General features: G+C 37.8%; 1 long non-coding RNA gene and 1 pseudogene across 2 annotated transcripts; both read right to left on the bottom strand.

Moving 5' to 3' along the window:
• Positions 1-948: 948 nt before the first annotated feature.
• On the bottom strand, positions 949-1,762 carry LOC108534453 (zinc finger CCHC domain-containing protein 9 pseudogene; annotated as a pseudogene). The gene has a single exon (XR_001886979.1). The product of XR_001886979.1 is annotated as a zinc finger CCHC domain-containing protein 9 pseudogene (transcript).
• Positions 1,763-9,401: 7,639 nt separating this feature from the next.
• Positions 9,402-12,313, bottom strand: LOC108534454 (uncharacterized). The gene is made up of 2 exons (XR_001886980.1): positions 12,211-12,313; positions 9,402-10,689 (listed from the first exon to the last, which is right to left on the bottom strand). It is a non-coding gene; the product is annotated as an uncharacterized LOC108534454 (long non-coding RNA).
• Between the last annotated feature and the right edge of the window lie 7,003 nt (positions 12,314-19,316).

Here is a 19,316-nt window from a genome sequence, read left to right as displayed (position 1 = left end):
ATAATCTCTAAGAAGATTGAGTCTGCTTTAAAGCTCCCTTCTAAGCTGTCATCAGAACCATCCTTAATGCACTATTTACAGCATTTTAGGTTTTTTCTAGCATGAACTTCCAAACTCTTCTGATCTCTATCCATTACCCAATTCCAACGTTGCTTTCACATTTTTAGGTATGTTACAGCAATACCCCATTTCTTGGTACCAATTTCTGTCTTAGTCCATGGCTGCTATAACAAAATATTTGAGAGTATGTAATTTATAAATGACATAGATATGTTGTTCATGGTTCTAGAGGTTGTGAAGTCAAAGGTCAAAGTGCCAGCAGATTCACTGTCTGGTGAGGGTCCTCTCTCAGCTTCAAAACTGGTGCCTTCTTGTGGCATCCTCACATGGTAGAAGAAGAAAACAAGTTCCTAGGCCTCTTTTATAAGGGCATTCATCCTATTCATGAGGGCTCCCAGAGACCTTTTTTTTTTTTTTTTATAGAAAATGCATTTTATTCCATATTTAAAAACATAACTTTCCTAACAATCGTAATAAATTTCTATTAAATAATAAATTTGATACTTTGAGCCAAGAAAATGAATATAACCAATAAATTCATTTGTACCCTTTGTTAGGAGTGTTTTACATTTATGCTAATTTTTCCTTTTATAAAAGATATTGTACAACAGGTATACAATACTTGGTTATGCTAAGTTCTGTCTTCTTAAAATATGTATCTTTTAGAGAATCCCATTGAAATCATCTTATTCTTTCTCAATCTCTCCAAACAGTGTCAGAAGTAAATTTGATGGACAGAATAAACAAAATTGTTGTCGACCACCCCAGATCATACGATATCTACAGTAAGCCTGGCTACAAGGGAGCTCAATTAACTCGTGAAGTGGCCTGGTTTAGAAATAATGATGAGTGGTAACTAATGATAGTGTAGTTACAAAAATAACAACTTTAAAGGTATTTTTTGTTTGGTTTTTTGTGGTTTGGTACATCCAAAATTTCTTCATAGTCTGCACCATTCCCTTTTGCCGCAGCGACCGACTGTGGACATTCGCTCTGAATTCTGACTTTCAGGGCAATCTTTCTTTAAATGTTTCCCACAGAGCCTACAAAGTTTGCAGCCGCCACATCAGCATAAGAGTCCTTTTTTGGGATTATCGGACAAGACTAGACAGGTGGCCCATTCCCTCCACAAACAAAACATTGCAAAAGGAAATTCGCCGAGACCCGGTCACTTTAGCTTTACACTTGTTATTTATGCTCTGTGGACCCACACCTGTAACCATATCCCAGTGCCCATGTCTTGATTTTCAAGGGCGGCAGGGCAATCTGCAATTCCATGACCAGGTTTTCTACAATGGAAACACACCATTGCACTTTTCTTTGCCGCTTGTCTTTTCGATCTTCTTCCTTCCCGTCGACTGTCTTTCTTTAAAACAACTGCAATTTCTTCCCTTACTTCCTCACTGTCTGTTGCTACAATTTGCCCATTGTGAACCATCTGTGAATTCTGTCTTAGGTATTCCATGAATCCATTCACATCTTCATTTAAGTACTCTTTTTTCTTTTCTTTTATGTTTTGCTTGGGGTGCATCATTTTGAGGGATAGCCTATTGGCTTCAAGTTGTTTATGCTTTGGTAGGTTTTGGCTTGTTCCCTCAAAGGATCCCTTCTTCATGTCCTCCCACGATGTTGCAGGCAAGGGTATCTTGTTACATGTGGTACTAACTCGGGCCCACCTGGTCATAATTTCATCAGAGGTACCGCGCACGAATCCCCAGAGCAGTCGAGTTAGCAAGCCAGGAAAGACCACCCTCCTGCGGCATTCGAGAGCCCACTTCTTAATACTACCACATTGGGGATTCAGTTTCAACATATTAATTTCAGGGAGACACAAAATTAGACACATTTAGACCATAGCGGAGCTTACATTTTATACTTTTATCAATGGATTCATCAAAGTGTTTTACAGAGAAACATCTTGGGAAGATGATGCATCAAAAAAATTAGAGGAGAGGGTTTGTATTAGTCTGTTTTCACACTGATGAAAAGAAATATCTGAGACTGGGCAATTTACAGAAGAAAGGGGTTTAATTGTACTTACAGATCCACGTGGCTGGGAATTCTCATAATCAAGGTGGAAGGCAAGGAAGAGTAAGTCACATCTTGAATGGATGACAGCAGGCAAAAGAGAGATTGGGCAGGGAGCCCCCCACCCTCTTTTATGATACTGTCCAATCTTACGAGACTTATTCACTATCACGAGAGCAGCATGGGAAAGACCTGCCCCATGATTCAGTTACCTCCCACCAGGTCCCTCCCACAACACACGGGAATTCAAGATGAAATTTGGGTGGGAACACAGCCAAACCACATCAGAGTTATTAGGCTACTAACAGTTTATTATTTGTCTTCCTTAGTGTTAGGTATAAATCCAAATATTTCAGGGTGAGCTCATTGCTTCTTTTCTCAAAGCACTTGAGTTTGTCACTCATTGCAAGGAGAGATGGACTACATAGCTTGTTTTGCTTCTTAACTTCCAAAGCTATATTCTACCCAACACCCATTTTACCTCCTTCCTGCACTAGGAATATGCTTTTTTCCACACAAGTCAACAAACGAGGCTCCCTTTCATTGAAGACTATCTCAAAACCTATTCTTTCTACATTCAGAGTGAATAATGGGCATGTACACACTCTGCATCTTTCTTTTGTTCTTGATGTTTCCATTCATCTAATGATGTCAGCTCTTCCTTTTACATCTCCTCCACTGTTTCTTAAATATAAATTTGCTTAACATGTTGATGCCATGTTTTAAAATACTACTTGGCTGGTTGATAGTAAAAGAAGAAAAAAAGAAAAGAAAAAAACCTTTTCTCTCTTGGGAATATTCATCCCAAACTTGATACCATATTGTAGCTGCTATGATCCAAATGTATCCCCTCTGAAATTCTTATGCTGAAAACTGAATCCTCGTTGCAACAGTGTTGGATGGTGGAACCTTTGGGGAGTTATATAGGTCATGATGTCTTGTGAAAGGGGCTTGTGAAAATGAGTTCTCTCTCTTCTGCTCCTCTGCCTTGTAAGAACACTGAAAGAAAGCCCCACCAGATGCCAGAGCCTTGATCTTGGACTTCCCAGCATCCAGAACTGTAAGAGAACAAATTTATGTTTTTTATAAATTATCTAATCTCAGGTATTCTGTTACGGCAGCACAAAATGAACTAAGATAGTAGCTTAGCCCCAAATATATGAGATTGGCTTTTATCAAAATACAAAGATAGAATTATTAAAATCGTTAAGTTTGAAGCAAAAGTGGAACTGATAATTTGAGATGGATTAGAATTCAGTCATCAATACAATAATAAGCTCTCCCTTCTGAGTGAGCTGGAGATGCTTACTTTACTTCTTCACGTGCTTTACATGTACACCTTACTACAAGCTTCTTTTAAATCTATTGTGACAGTCTCTGTCTTTTAACTGATGAGTTTAATTCATTTGCATTAAAGTGATTACTGATAAGGAAGGAGTACTTCTGCCATTTTGCTATTTGTTTTCTATATGTTTCATGTTTTTTTTGTTCCTCAATTCTTCCAATACTATCTTCTTTTGTGTTTGATTCACTTTTTTCTAGGGTACTATTTATTTTCTCCTCATTTCTTTTTTTTATATTTTCAAAGTTATTTTCTTAGTAGTTACCATGGAAATTATAACTAACATACTAAGTCTATAACAATCTAGTTTGAATTGAAACCAACTAAGCTTTAATAGAATACAAAACCTCTGTTTCTATACTTTTCTGTCTCCACCAAGTTGTTATTGTCACAAAATTTATACTTACATATTTCATGTCCCTTAACATAGAATTTATAATTACTGTTTTATGTATGTGTCTTCTAAATTATATAGAAAACCAAAAGAAGTTACAAACCAAAACACAGTAATTCTAGTGTGTATGTTTACCTTTGTGGTTACCTTTACCAGAGTTATATCTTACTTCATATGGCTTCTAGTTACTGTCTAGTTTCATTTTATTTTAGCCTGAAGGACTCCTGTTAGCATTTCTTGTAGGGAAAGTCCATTAGCAATGAACTTCTTTAGGTTTTGTTTATCTGGGAATATGTTAAGTTCACTTTTATTTTGAAGAACAATTTTGCCAGAAACAGAATTCTTTAACTTTTTTCCTGCTAGCACTTTAAATATGTCATCCCACTGCCTTCTCTCCTCCAAGCTTTCTGCTGCAAAATCAGCTGTTAATCTTATTAAGTATCCCTTGTATGTGATAAATGACTTTCCTTTTGCTGTTTTCAATATTTGTCTTTGTTTTGATTGTTTACTTTCATGTGCTTAGTTAGATTTAGGTTTGTCTCTAATAAGCTGACCCTATAAAAGGCTAGAAGGAAGTGGACTGACGTTTTAGTTTGTTCATCTTTCATTCTGTAGCAAATGGCAATTCCTTTGACACACACCTGTGTTTCTTCCTTTCTACACTTTTATCAGAATGGGCCTAAATACCCGATCTTTACCAATTTTCCCCTAGACCTATAGGACAACATTCGTAAAGTCTGCCAAAATTAATGTTGACAAAAAAAAGTAGTATGATTCCTTTTATTTCAGTATTCCCGTGGTTCCTTTTGAGGATTAATGAGTTAAATCTTGCAAACCTCTCTAAAGTATTAGGATATTAGATGTTACTGAGAAGAGGCAAGAGCCGTATGTTAAAATTAATTGCAGGAAACCACTTGCAGATTGTAATAATGAAACATCCCAAGTTCCAAGGGCACTGGGGCTTCAAGTAAACAAGCCCTCATTAATTTGGCTAATTAGTCACTTGCTGTATTTGCTGGTTTGTAAGCGGCACCCTTTTAAGCAGAAAATTGAGCTGTAAAGTGCTAAGAGCCCTATGTGTGGGAAAGATGGTACCAGTATCCTATACTTTGGATTTCAAGGCATATCTCATACATCCAAAACATGTTTAGGATATTTGGACATTTCAGACTCATTCACATAACCTAAATGGACAGAGAGAAGCCTGGGGAAAACAGGCCCTGCTCTGTTGGTGACAAGAAAGAGCAATGGTTAGGAAGAAACTGAAAGAAGTCACTGTCAAATTTCTTTCTCAAAGGAAGGCCAACAGGCTTTTCAGATAGGACCTCACACACACACAGGCAGCACCTTGTGACTGATTATTGTGGAATCAAGAGAAAGAGAAGAGACAAATTTGATCCTTGTGACTGGCAGATATACAGCTCCATATATGTCAACACCTGGGAACCTTGTCCCATAATGATAGTGGAGGAAATTACATATCTCATGCACACTGTGGTAAAGCCTACTGAACTATTCTGCCACCAAGCAGAGCCTCAGTCTAGTGAACTGAATGCTTATGTCCACCAATTACAAGGTCTTCCTTCCTTAAACTGGGCTAAAAAACACAGACAGTCCTCAATTTACAATGGTTCAGTTTACTATATTTCTATTTTATGATGGGTTTCTTGGGGTATTAAATTTTCAATCTATGATATTTTGACCTATGATTGGTTATCAGTACACAGCCCCATTATAAGTTGAGCATTATTTGTACTGGGAAAGTCTGACTTTCTGTTTCTTTCCATATCAACTTACAGTAGCATCATCAATTCCATGGCTTCCTGATTGGCAGCTGGAGACTCTGGTTCAGATAGCCATTTATATGCCAGCTCCCAGGGTGGGTCAGACCTACAGGTGGCTAATACCATTCATCATGTGTTCAATTTTATTAATTTCAATCATTGAAATTTTTCTTGAACTTGTTCTCGAGGTAATCCATTAATTAAAATTCAATTTAAACATCACTGAACACATGTTATACACAAAACCACTAAATTATAGATTAAAGAGTACAGTGATGAATAAGGTACTTTCTATTTTAAAGGGCTTAAAATTTGCCTCTGCTATGACCAGTTCATCTGCAAGACAAAGGGCATGTTACAGGTAGTCAAATACAATGGCCAACTTCTTGTCATCTAGGAAGCTGAAAGATTCTTAATTCTAGAGTTACTTTGAAATTCATGATTCCAAATGCATTAATTTAAATGATTTCTCATACAACACTCATACCTTCTGCCACCGTGTTTGTCCCAGAACAGCTTTCTATCTACTTTCCAAACACAGTTCAGGTGGACCAGAGCTGCAGAGAAACTGTAGGCATAAACAGGGCTTATTTAGTTCATGCAAAGAGCAAATGTAAATATCCCTTTCAGCAGGCAAAGAGCTAGAATATATTTTTGAGTGTTGCTAATGAGTGGAAGAAGCAAGCTGCTTTGATCATGCAGTGGTGCAAATTAGATATTTATGGGTTTCCTGTGGTGTTCAAGGTGTTGCTCCTTTCCAGTATTTTAGGAAGGAAAGCTTTGTGTTCTAAGAATAGCCTCATTGATGATTCTCCCTTGGGCACAAAAGTATTCTAAACTGGAAGTAGTAAATTTTATCTGAAGAGCCTGAATCTCTTGGGTGGTATAAAGTGTACCTTAGGCTTTGGGAGCTTTTTTAGTGTTTTTTTAAAATAGCTTTATTAAGATGTATTTTGCTCACCATACAATTCACCCATTTCAAGTATACAATTTTGTGACTTTTAATATATTTATAGATTTATGCAACCATCTCCACAGCAAATTTTAGAACATGTTCATCACCTCAAAAAGAAATCCTTTCACCCTTTAACTACTACCCCTGTCTTCTCATCCCCCACCACCAAGCAACTACTAATTTACCTTCTGACTCATAGAATTCTCTGTTCTGGAAACTTCATATGAATGGAATGATATATGTGGCCCTTTGTGATTGGCTTATTTCACTTACCATCACGTTTTCAAAGTGCATCCATGTTGTAGCATGTATTAGCATTTCATTCCTTTTTATGGCCAATTCCATTGTATGGATATGCCACATTTTTTTGTTCATTTATCAGTCAATGGTCATTTGAGTTATTCCCACCTTTGGCTATTATGAATAATGCCATTTGTGTACAAGTTTTTGTTGAGACATATGCTTTCATTTCTCTTGGGTATATATACATAGAAATAGAATTGCTGGACCATTTGACATTTAAAGCAGCTGCACCATTTAACATTCCCATTTACATTCCCAGAAGGGTATGTGGATTGTTTTCCATATCCTTGCCAACATCTTGTTATTGACTTTTTAAATTCTAGCCATCTAGTGGGTATGAGAGAGTATTTCATGATTTGATTGGCATTTCTCTGATAACTAAAGACGAAGAGGATCTTTCCATTTGTTAACTGGCCATTTATATCTCTTCCTTAAAGAAACATTTATTCAACTCCTTTGCCCACTTTTTAAATTGATTTATTTATCTATTGAATTGTAAGAGTCCTTTGTATTTCTGAATACAAGCTTCTTATTGGATACATGATTTGCCAATATTTTCCTCCATTTGGTAGGTTTTTTTTTACTTTCTTGATTGTGTCCTTTGGAGCACAAATATTTTTAAATTTAATTAAGTTTTGGAGAATCTTTGTAACCTGGTACTTTTGACAGCCTAGCAACATCAGTCAGCTTTTGACATTACCTAGCTCCCTCACCCTCCTCTGTGAAAAGACCACCTTGGAATCCTTCCGCTCATCTCCACACCACTTCCTTTGCCCCTTCAGCCTCAAGCCATAATATCCATCTTTCCATTTTTCAGACATGCAAAGCTGTTTCCTACATTTGAAACTTGACATTTGGGTCTCGGTTCCAATGTCACTTCCTCAAAGAAACCTTCCTGGGCACCCAAACAAATTATCCCATTTCATCATTATCACATCTCTTTAATTTTCTTTATAACACATATCTTTATTTATTTATAGAAATACTAAAATATTCCATCAAAATATAAGCTGCATTAGAGAAAGAATCATATCTACTTCCTTCACTGCTATGTCCTAAATACCTAAAATGCCACATAGTAGGTTCTCAATGAACATTTCCTGAGTGATCTAATGAATCCTCTAGCCCAGACATTGTGCTAGGGACTAGAAGAAATAGAGTAAATAATACTGATTGCCCAAACAGGGCTGGAATCACTTTAGAAATACACTTTGTGATTAGTGTTATGGGAGAGGTATATGGTTGTTAGCAGAAAACTTATTTGGCAAGATGAGTTAAATATTTATCTTATTAAAATAAAAATATCTTTAAAGTTGTTGAGATAGATGAACAAACTTGCTCTGCAAATACTCAGAACTCCTTTAATTGACTTTATTATGCCCCCACACACATTTCATTGCATTTCACATCTGCTAACTCACCTTGCAAGGATTTTTCACATATTCACTACTAGCAGAGAGAAATGAAAGGGTCTAGCTGTACTCTTTTCCTTCACCCCTCACTATCTGGTAATAGTAATAATCATCATAATAAAATAACAACAATAATGCTTTTTTCTCTCTCTCTCTCTCTTACCTGGGGAAGAAGCAGGAAAAAGCTAGCCCCTCTCTGATCTGGTTGAAAGCACCACGGTAGTTGCCAGGCAGCTGGGTTCCAGTCCCAGCATTCCTAGAGTTTGTTGCATAAACTTAAGTCTTGTGTACTTTTTTAAAGTACTTTTTTAAAGGTTCTCTCTTCAGTGACTTTTAGTTATTAAGATGTTTCTTATCTAATTTATAAAATTTGTATGAGGATCAAATAGGGTAGATGTAAGAATGCATCCAGCTCCTCCAGGACAGAGAACGTGCCATAATCAGCTCAGCATTTTCAGAAACACCCACATTTGATCAGGTGTTAAGATAGTTTCTAAAAGAACCCATGCTCATATACACCATACTCTTGCTTCAATGATTTCCTCAGCCTAGGATATTCTTTCATTTTCCACCCCCACCCCACTGACTCTCTTCCACGCCTTAATGTTTGTGTAAACATCCTTTCTTTCTGATAAATGCTGGTTTTGATACTCTGCACTCTAACATCCTCAATGCTGACAGCAATGTAGGAACCAAGAGCATTAAGATTAATTGAGAATGACTGAAGATACATCCTGTAATAAAAACCACACACAACAGTCTATCAAACAATGAGAAAACAATAAACAAAATGTCAGTAGTAAGTCCTTATCTACTAATAATTACCTTGGTTGTAAAAGGATAAAGTTCTCTTCTGATCAAAATACAAAGAGTGGCTGGAATGGATGAAAAAAAAAAAAAAAAAAAAGGAGCCAACCCAACTATCTGCTGCCTACAGGAGACTCACTTTACCTATAGAGATACAGACTGAAAATGAAGGAACAGAAAAAGATATTCTATTCAAGTAGAAACTAAAAGAGAGCACGAGTAAGTATACTTGTATTAATATCAGGCAAAATAGACATTAAGTCAAAAACTGTAAAGAGAGACAAAGAAGGCCATTCTCATAGAATAAGGAGTAAAATGGTGGTTACAAGAGGCTTTATTATGGGGTATTTGTGGGGTGGGGTTAAAAAGATGTTGGTGGAAGGGTACATAATTACACCTAGATAGGAGAAATTAGTTCCAGAGATCTACCATTCAGCATGGTGACTATAGTTAATACACTGTATTCTTGAAAAATGCTAAGAGAGTGGATATTGTGTTCTCACCTCAAAAAATAATAACTATGTGATGTATCACATTTGTTAGTTAAGTAGATTTAGCCACTCCACAATGCATATATAAAGTCATGCACCATATAACAACGTTTTAATCAATGATGGACCTCATGTACTACAGTGGTCTCATAAGATTGTAATACCGTATTTTTACTGCATCTTTTCTATGTTTACATATGTTTCAATACACAAATACTCACCAGTGTCTATAGTATTTAGTACAGTAACATGTTATACAGGTTTATAGCCGAGGAGCATAGGCTACATTATGTAGCCTAGGTCTGTAGTAGTTTATACCATCTGGGTTTGTGTAAGTACACTCTATCATGTCTATGCAATGACAAAATTGATGGATTTCTCAGAACATATCCTCATGACACAGAACTGTACTTCAAAATATTGTGTTATACACGATACATACATATAATTTTATATGTCAATTCTTAGAGACAGAAGTACACACACATACTCTGTAACAAACTAGGAAGAACATATAATGTGTTTCCAAGTTTCCAAATCCTAACGAGCTAGTGATAATTCTCAATCAGTGTGGCCACTAGGAGCTGGTCTGGCGCATTCTTCTTGCAGTCTCTGTGATGCTTCTGTCTGCCCATGCTGCTCACCTCCTCTGCCATCTGCATTAATATGCTCCCTCTTTGATTCAGAGTTTGTTTCAGAAGCTGTTAGTCTTTGCTTATGCATGTTTGCAAACCACATGCAATTGTGCAGGTTGTGCACATAAAGAAGCACTGGGCAAGGGAAGGGAAAGATGGGATTGACACCCCACCTTCCCTTTGTCAGCCATGCCAGGAGGAAAAAAAAATATGTCTTTTTAAAACCTGTCCACCCAGAGGCAATAACATTTTGCAATTCACAGTATGTAAGCTTACAGTGGCTCTCTTCTCAAAATACCCATTGAATAATTCAGTCTTTATTTAATTTCTACAGAAGACTGTATCCCTCCAAGACCCTGGATAAAGGGACTGGCTCCACGATGCTGGCTTTGCTTCTCTCTACTCTCAATGTTTCTGGTACAGGGACCATGGTCTCCATGTAATGTGTGCTCTCTCCTCTTAGTCAGTGTTCAGCATCCTGAAAAGGAAGCAGTTTTGAAACCTTTTGGTGAAAAGCTCATTTCTTGATAGGAATCTGAATTGAGAAGTAGGCTTTCTCCAGGATAACACTTCCTCTGTCACTCCCCTCATTGGTAGCAACTGGGGTTTATATAGTTAAATTATGTAATGCTCAACATTATATAGGCTACATATGCATTACAGCCAAAATCCAGTATCTAACGAGTAAGGCTGTGATGAATTTTGCCCCTATTTGTTTTTCTCTATTTCCTTTTCTCTGAAATGCATCTCACAATGTTGGGGTGAGTAGTAAAATAACTATAGAATGTCTGACTGAATACTGAAGAGGAATAAAACCATTTGCAATGTTTTTTCAATATTTCTCTAAGATCTTAATGAAATTTTAAGTTTAAAGGAACTCAATACAATTTAAGTAATACAATATTCTACAAGGAAGTTTTCGCGGAAGCCAAAAACTTCATCATTATTAAAATTAAGTATGTTGTTATTAAAAGAAGTTTTCATAGAAGCCCCAAATTTTATCATTATTAAAATTAAGTATGTTGGTATTAAAATAAGTGGGCTTCTTTTAAATGAACTGAAATGTAAAAAAATTACTTCAAATTTTAGTCCAAGACAGTATGAAAGAAGAAGAAAATAAATGCTGAAAGGATTAATATAAGAAATGACACAACTGTTTTGTATCTATCATTCTTTGTGTTTTCTCCCTTCTTCTTGAAAGCAAAGATACTATAACAAATAAAAGTTTAATAAGTAAAAAATACATGTTAAATGAAAAACCATGATTAACTTATTAAGGACCATTAAGTATATAATTACAAGGATTCTATTACATTAAGATACCAATTTCTTTAAAGCCAGAAATAATACCTACTGAAACTTTAATTATTTAAATGAGAAGAGAAGGAGGCATGTTATCTTCTCTGACAAAGATTAAAATCAATTTAATTGCTTCTCTGCTGCCTTGACATGATTCTTGCTGTGAGTCAAGCAACCAAAAAGGGAAATTAATACCGCAGCTGTTAATCAAGTGATATCCGTGCACTCCATTTGATTACATCAGGGAGAAAACCATTGCTACTTGGCTGACTTGTGTGTCTATACCCCTTTTTTGCTGTAGTTGGGTTAGCTATGAGAAATGCTGAGACTGGACTTAATTTTTAGAGCCTGTGATAGCGCTAGGTGAGGCACAGCCTCAGGAAATTGCAGGTTGCTGTGTTTGAGCCCGGATAAAGGCAGTTCTATCAAGACAGAGGTTTGTTCCAAATTAAATTCACCCTTTGGTGCCTGATTCTACTGTCCATAGTGTGAAGTACAAAGAAACACAAGGGCACTGGCAGAGCTAGAGAATGAGAAAGAATATGAAGGTATAGCTAAGATTGATGATTTTTTGCCCATAGAACATAACAATATATTTTTCAAGGTAGACAGCAGCAGTTTCTAGAGGTCAAATACCAACTCTCTCACTCAAATTAGGACATGCATTTGAAAGCCAGGAACAATAACAAGTGATGCACACCTCGAGGCACCCCCACTCATATCCTCTGACTTTAAAACCAGGCTTTTGTTAAACACTAGTGCTGAATGAACATCCAGCAGCATACTTGGCAAACTAATGTATCTGATTGTAAAAAAAAAAAAAAAAAAAAAAAAAAAAAAAAAAATGGTATTCTGAAATATTTATGAGTCTGGAAATACAAACCAGTACCCTGCCTCATGATCTGTTATCAGCCCTTGTTAACTTTACAGATGATGAGAGACACTGGAATAACTGGGGTTGCCAAAACTAATAGATCTCAGGTACTTTGCACCCACAGAGTTCAGTTTCATCAAGGGCCCTTTTTTCAGGAACTTTTAACTCTCTCCCTTCCTGTTTGCCATCTCTTGTGAGAGATAGAGATGGATAAGAACAACTTTCAAACATACATACTCAGGAAGAGAAAACTTTTCTGAGAACCTTATCCTTTTCCTACATAGGAAAAAAAACTCAAAGTAGGGATTGAGAAATTTGGTTCCTAGGGAAATGTTTTGCATTTGGGCTTTTTATATCCCTACCAGTACTATGGAAGGATCATAAGGAAAACTGCCCATCCAGACCAGTTGGAGGAAATGCTTATATATAACAGGATACACAGACAGGCAGAAAAAAAAGCATTCTGTCCTCCAAAGATAACCCAACGTTTTTTTAAATTTCAAAAATATAATCACGGGCTCAGGTCAGCCCAAGGGATAGGTTAAGATGCCCATCAGCTTTTATTTTATCTGAGCCTAGTTCACCTATCCCCAGGACCTGTAGATGACTTTGCCTGGCTCTTTTTCATCAAATACAACTCATCCTACTATATTGGATCACCTTGCTGTTAGCCTGGCACTGTCCCTCCCCATTTCAATTTGACCAAATTGAAACAGATGCCCAGAGGCCGTGAAGATCAAGACTAGTATAACAAAATTTGGAGCCAGTTTCCAAGCTTAAATCAATATTTAACGGTAAGCCTGCTTTTATTTATTTATTTTTTGGCAGGCTTTTACTGGCAAATATCACTTTAAACTGAAAGCCAGAAGCCTTAATTATAAAGGATGCCATTCAGGCTAGATTTTGAAAAACAATAACTCATTTGACAAGACAGCCTGGTAGTTTACCGGATTTCACTCCCAGAAGAAGGCAAGGAGGAGGGTGGTGTTGTTTTCTATATCCTTCAAAGATATATTTAATTACCTCATCTTCAAGCATGCAGAGACAATTCAAATAGGGTAGAGGGAGAAGGAAATGGGGGAGTGAAATCTATTCACTGTCTCAGTCAAATCAAGCAAAAGCCCCATGCCCACCTGCAACATGAGAGGCAAACATTTACGAAGGTGGGGAAGGATCACCCAAAGAGCTTACACAAATGGACCCTGGCTAGAATGAGGACCAGTGAGGATGCTATTCCTGGGTGACCTTTATTTCACCTCACTGCTCTCCAACATGTGTGCTAAATCTCCTCTAGATGAGTCAAACAAAAGGACAATTGGGAAAGAAGTGACATTACATCAAAATATAAGCCTCCTTGGGCTTGCCAAGCTCAGCAAGACCTACCTAGAGATCTCACTTCTTCAGTATAATTTTTGGAATGAGTTTCAGGGACCAAAATTCTGTTTTGGCCTTACCTACTTTGAACAGTCATAGCAAAACAAAAACAGGTGATCCATGTAAGTAGTTGCTAAACATAAAAACCACAAATGCACACACAAGGTTTACAGAATGAATCCACATCCAACTTAGCAAGCACCACGTCAGAGCTAATAATTGGTCATTAATCCTAAAGAATCTATTTCAAAATGTGCAGTCGGAAATTAGCAAGCAGGAGCACATGTTCCACAACTACAGACTCTACGAGTGTATCTTGTAACACTGCCATTTACCTTCAAGAGAAATTTGCAATTTTCTAAAGAAGAAAGTTGTCAATCACTTACGTACATAGAATTTAGGGTGGGGGATTGGGAGACAGACTACAATATAGCTCACCAAGAAACAGAAGGGACTCAGAACAATCATGTAAAGGAGAAAAGAAACCAGTTTCAGTCCTCACATGGGCAGCGAGACTGTTTCTGCCCTGCCTGCCAGAACACATAATCAGGAGTGGTAGTCTTTCTAAACGTTGCCTCTTTCTGTTGTTATGTTGTTTCACAAATTCAGATAAGCCTCTAGGTTTCATTCTCTTTCCTCTGTGAAGTAAAAATCCCTAAAGACTTCTTCTCCTTAAACCTTTACCATCCCCCTACCCCCCGCCCAGGCCTTCTAAGAGACAACACTTGCCTTCTGCTTTTCCTCCAGCTTCTGGGCAAAATAAAGTGCCTTCCATGGGATGTCTTCCAGACCGTCCTGTAGGATCTCACACCCACCTCTGAGAGCAAACCGAGGGGGGCACCCCATCTACATTGACACGAACACGATTGTAGGGCTTTAATTTTATTTCGTCAACTTCCCTTTGCAGCTTGCCTGTCTCTCCCATGTCTGCCACCCGCAGCAGGAGATTAAAAGAACAGAGGAGGTAGGAGCTCTTGTGAGAACCACGGGAATTTTGGCAGAACCTTTATGGGAACCATATGGCAGCAACTCTGAAGTACATGAAACATTTCTAAGGGAGACGACTCTATTATTCCCAAAGAATGTTTCTCATCTGTCTTGAGTGCACTGAGCACCCCTGCCAAAGGATGGGAATAATATTTTCTGGAGAGACTGTATGAATGCAGATTATATCTGACCTCAATGTATCTAATAGTAGCAGATCAGCATTATACTCCACAACCTATTAATAAAGGGAAAAGACAATATGTGTGTTTCTGATATTCTCTAGCTATTCATTACCTTCCTATAACACATTTTACTCATCTTTTGTAATGAAGGGACTGGATAAGTGCCCTTCAGTTTTTTATCTTTGTAGCAGTCTCCTTTGGTCAATGGAGATCTCATTCAGAACTCCAGTACACAGAAAAGATGATGATGAATCAGATATGGTTGAAGCAAGGGGAGAAGCTCTGGCTGCTCTTTTTTGGCCTCTCCCTCACTTTTTTCTTCCTTTCTTTTCTTTTCCTTTTCTTTCTTTCTTTTTTTTTTTTTTTTTTTTTTTCAGGTTTCTTTCCCAGACTATCACGCTTTGTTAACTTTAAACAGGTAGAACAAGGAGAGACATCTGTCCCCTCCAGTTCTACCAGAGCCAGATGTGCCTTGCTCTTTTGTTCAGAAACATGAGACAGTGAGTTCACACTGCCTTCAATGGGTCCATGACTTTCCAACCAGCCCTGCAGTCTAGGGAGACTCTTCACATAGCCATCCAGTGAACAGCAGTCAGCTAATGACCAGAAGCAGTGCTCCTGGAGAAGAACCCAGAACACTGCCTCGGGACCGGGCAGTGGAGGAGTCCCAGGTAATGGAGGAGATGCAGACAAGGAGAAGGGATGTGAGAGTGGCTGAAGAAGGTTCTTCCAGGCATGAGAGAGTCCTGGAGATAATTTTTTTTTCTACCTCAAGCCCCAGAGCTCTATAAACAAATCTAACTTCCTAGCATAAAGGGGTCACAAAGAGAAGTCCCAGAAAAATCATATGCGGTAGTATTTAGAAACAGAAATAGTAAGAAAAATAGCTGTATAGTGGTTAAATTATGGATAGTTGAGGCAGAAAATATGCCTGCCTTGAATTCTAACCTTTTATCAACCACACAGAAAACAGATATTAAGATTTGGAAAAAACAAACAAACCCGCTTGGACTGGAGACGTGAATAATTCTGTACAGAAACACTGGGTCAGGATGAAGGAAGGTCTCTAGAATACAACTGGATATCACCTCTCCCAAACCATTTTTGATTTAGGATTTCAAGAATCTCCCAGTGAAAAGAGATTGGATTGGAGCCCTCACAGCACACTCATGCCTTTAGATGGCATGAATTTTTAAAAATATACTTAAGCTTAAGTTCATTCAGTTTTGGATGTGTATGTTTTCTTTCCTAGGTAGTCTTGACTTCCTCTCTCATGAACTTTTAAGGAGTTTGTAAAGTCCTAAGCGAAAGAACAATTCAGGCACTTTCATGGAAGTGTCCCTGGACCAAGAGGACTCAATTCTTGGTCAGCTGGAGGCATGATAGTGTTCCCTAATGTGAAAGAACATAAAAGGCACCTTTGAAATGTGGTCACTAACATGGATGAATCTGGAGGCCATAATCCTAAGCAAACCAATGCAGGAACAGAAAACCAAATACCACATGTTCTCACTTACAAGTGGGAGCTAAACACTGAGTACATATTTACACAAAGTAGGGAGAAACAGACACCAGGGTCTATTTGAGGGTGGAGAGTAGGAGGAGGGAGAGGATTGAAAAACTACCTCTTGGGTACTATACTCATTACATGAGTGATTAAATAATCTGTACATCAAACCCTTGTGACACTTAATTTATCTATATAGCAAACCTGCACATATACTGCTGAACCTAACATAAAAGTTTAAAAAATGTGATCACTAAAGACATATATGTGTTTATTAACACTTTCTGAGAACACATTCTAGAACAAGAGGCAAATACTAGTAGTATTTGCTTTCTTTGGACATAAGTCAGGATACTTTTAGGAAATATGTATTCCTAGCATACTAAGAAAAGTTGCAGAGGAACCCTTTGACAGGAAACATATAAGACCAGTTCCAGTCTTCTATGGCCATTGTTAGATTTTTTAAAACAGTATTAGTTTACCTTTAGTGTGCACTATGTAGGGATCATGTTGTAGTTTTAGAAGCCATTGCTTCTTCCTAGATAAATGGCCTTGGGTATTTCACTTTCAGAGATCATCATCTGAAAATGTGATGATGATGATGATGATGACAACAATGACACCTACATCTATACAAACCCACTTTACAGGAGTAGGAAGGGGCTGGTGCTTGAGTACTAGCCAAGGAGCTTTGTTCTAGCATCTAGGTTCTGAAGCCAGTGGGGTCAGGATCAGAATGAGACATATTGGTGACATAGCAGGATAATAATTTGGTAGTCCTGAAGCAGGTGCCTCTTTGTTTTGTTTAAATATCTGTTCAACATTATCTACAGGAGATGATGAAGACTAACAGGGGAAAGAGCACCTTGAGCTGCAGACCACCAATTTCTATCTTCCCTCTTTTTCTCAGCAACTTAGCTCTTGCCAGCTATGGCTACTCAATAATTTACCTTGAGGGTCTTGTCACTCTCCCCTCCAAAGTGGCTTATTTGTGTTTTTCTTACACGATACACAGTACTCTCCCTGAGAGGAGTTATGGAAATACCATCTTTCTCCACGTTTTTATATTTCCAGGTATAGTTCAGACCACAAATGTATTTTGATGCTTGGAATTATTGGCACTCCAGGAAATGGCCCTACTGATCTCCCAATTTAAGTGGAGTCTGGGTAGGATTTCCTCCCTGGCAACTTTCCAGCTGAACTGACCTTCCAATTTAATTTGGTTCTGGATGGGTTATCCTGCCAGATCAGCCACATAGCTGAAGAGTGAAGAGCAGCCAAAGTCTTGGCATTGTGAGTCCAGCTGGTATGAACAATAGCAATTAACAAATTGAAAAGACAAAAGTTGAGCTGAAAGTGAAAGACAAGAATCTTTGATGTTGGGAATAGGGGACTGTAATCAAACAGAAGCAGGTCAGGAGTGAAAGATGTGTGTCATGGTACCTGGGTTTTGGGCAATTGCAATCAATGGTTCAGAAGTGTCCTGCACTTGTCTGCACTTACTAATGACTCCAAGGCGAATCATTGCATTAGGGTGACTTAAAGGTTGAAGAAGACATGTTCCAGGGGTGTTGTAGGAATTAAGTAAGATAGAAAGCAAGCAAGCAAAGAAAGGCTCTTGTAATGCCTACACCACTGAGCAAATGCCATGATTACTACCTCAACTGTCCTAATTACCAATGTTTCTCAACTCCAATTTGTTCAACACTTGGTCTTCTTATGGAATACAATTAACTGAAGAGAGAGAGATGAACAAGCATCATGGGACTGGGATTCAGACAGCTGGATTCCAATCCCAACCTCAAAATCCAAAACTATGAAAACCGTGGAAGACAACCTAGGCAATATCATCCTGGACATAGGAACGAGCACAGATTTCATGACAAAGGCCAAAAGCAATCGCAACAAAAGCAAAAATGGACAAGATAGGACCTTTTGCATAGCAAAAGAAACTATCAACAGAGTAAACAGACAACCTAGAGAATGGGAGAAAATTTTTGCAAACTATGCATCCAACCAAGGTCTAATATTCACCATCTATAAGAAACTTAGACAAATTCACAAGGGAAAATCAAATAACGCCATTAAAAAGTGGGCTAAGGACATGAACAGACATGTCTCAAAAGAAGACATACATGCTGCCAATAAGCATATGAAAAAAAGCTTAATATCACTGATCATTAGAGAAATACACATCAAAACCATAATAAGGTACAATCTCACACCAGTCAGAATGGCTATTATTAAAACGTAAAAAAATAGATGCTGGCTAGGTTGCAGAGAAAAGAGAACCCTTATACACTATCGTTGGCAGTGTAAATTAGTTCAACAATTGTGGAAAGCATTATGGCGATTCCTCAAAGAGCTAAAAACAGAATTACCATTAGACTTAGCAATCCCATTACTGAGTATATACCCAGAGGAATACAAATCATTCTACCGTAAAGACACATGCATGCAAATGTTCATTGCAGTACTATTCACAATAGCAAAGACATGGAATCAACCTAAATGCCCATCAGTGACAGACTGGATAAAGAAAAGGTGGTATATATACACCATGGAACACTATGCAGCCATAAAAAATGAGATCATGTCTTTTGCAGGAACATGGGTGGAGCTGGAAAACTATTACCCTTAGCAAACTAATGCAGGAACAGAAAACAAAATACAGCACATTCTCACTTATAAGTAGGAGCTAAATGATAAGAACTTACAAACACAAAGAAGAAAACAACAGGCATTGGAGTTTACTTGAGGAGGGAGGGTAGGAGGAGGGAGAAGAGCAAAAAAGGTAACTATTGGGTACTGGGCTTAATACCTGGGTGATGGAATAATATGTACAAATCCCCATGACATATCTTTACCTAGGTAACTCATCT

The sequence above is a fragment of the Rhinopithecus bieti genome, unplaced genomic scaffold, assembly GCF_001698545.2.
Source record: "Rhinopithecus bieti isolate Rb0 unplaced genomic scaffold, ASM169854v2 scaffold_11919, whole genome shotgun sequence".
Classification (NCBI taxonomy): Eukaryota; Metazoa; Chordata; class Mammalia; order Primates; family Cercopithecidae; genus Rhinopithecus; species Rhinopithecus bieti.
Note: the sequence above shows the minus strand (reverse complement) of the source record. Positions and strands in the feature narration are given on the sequence as shown.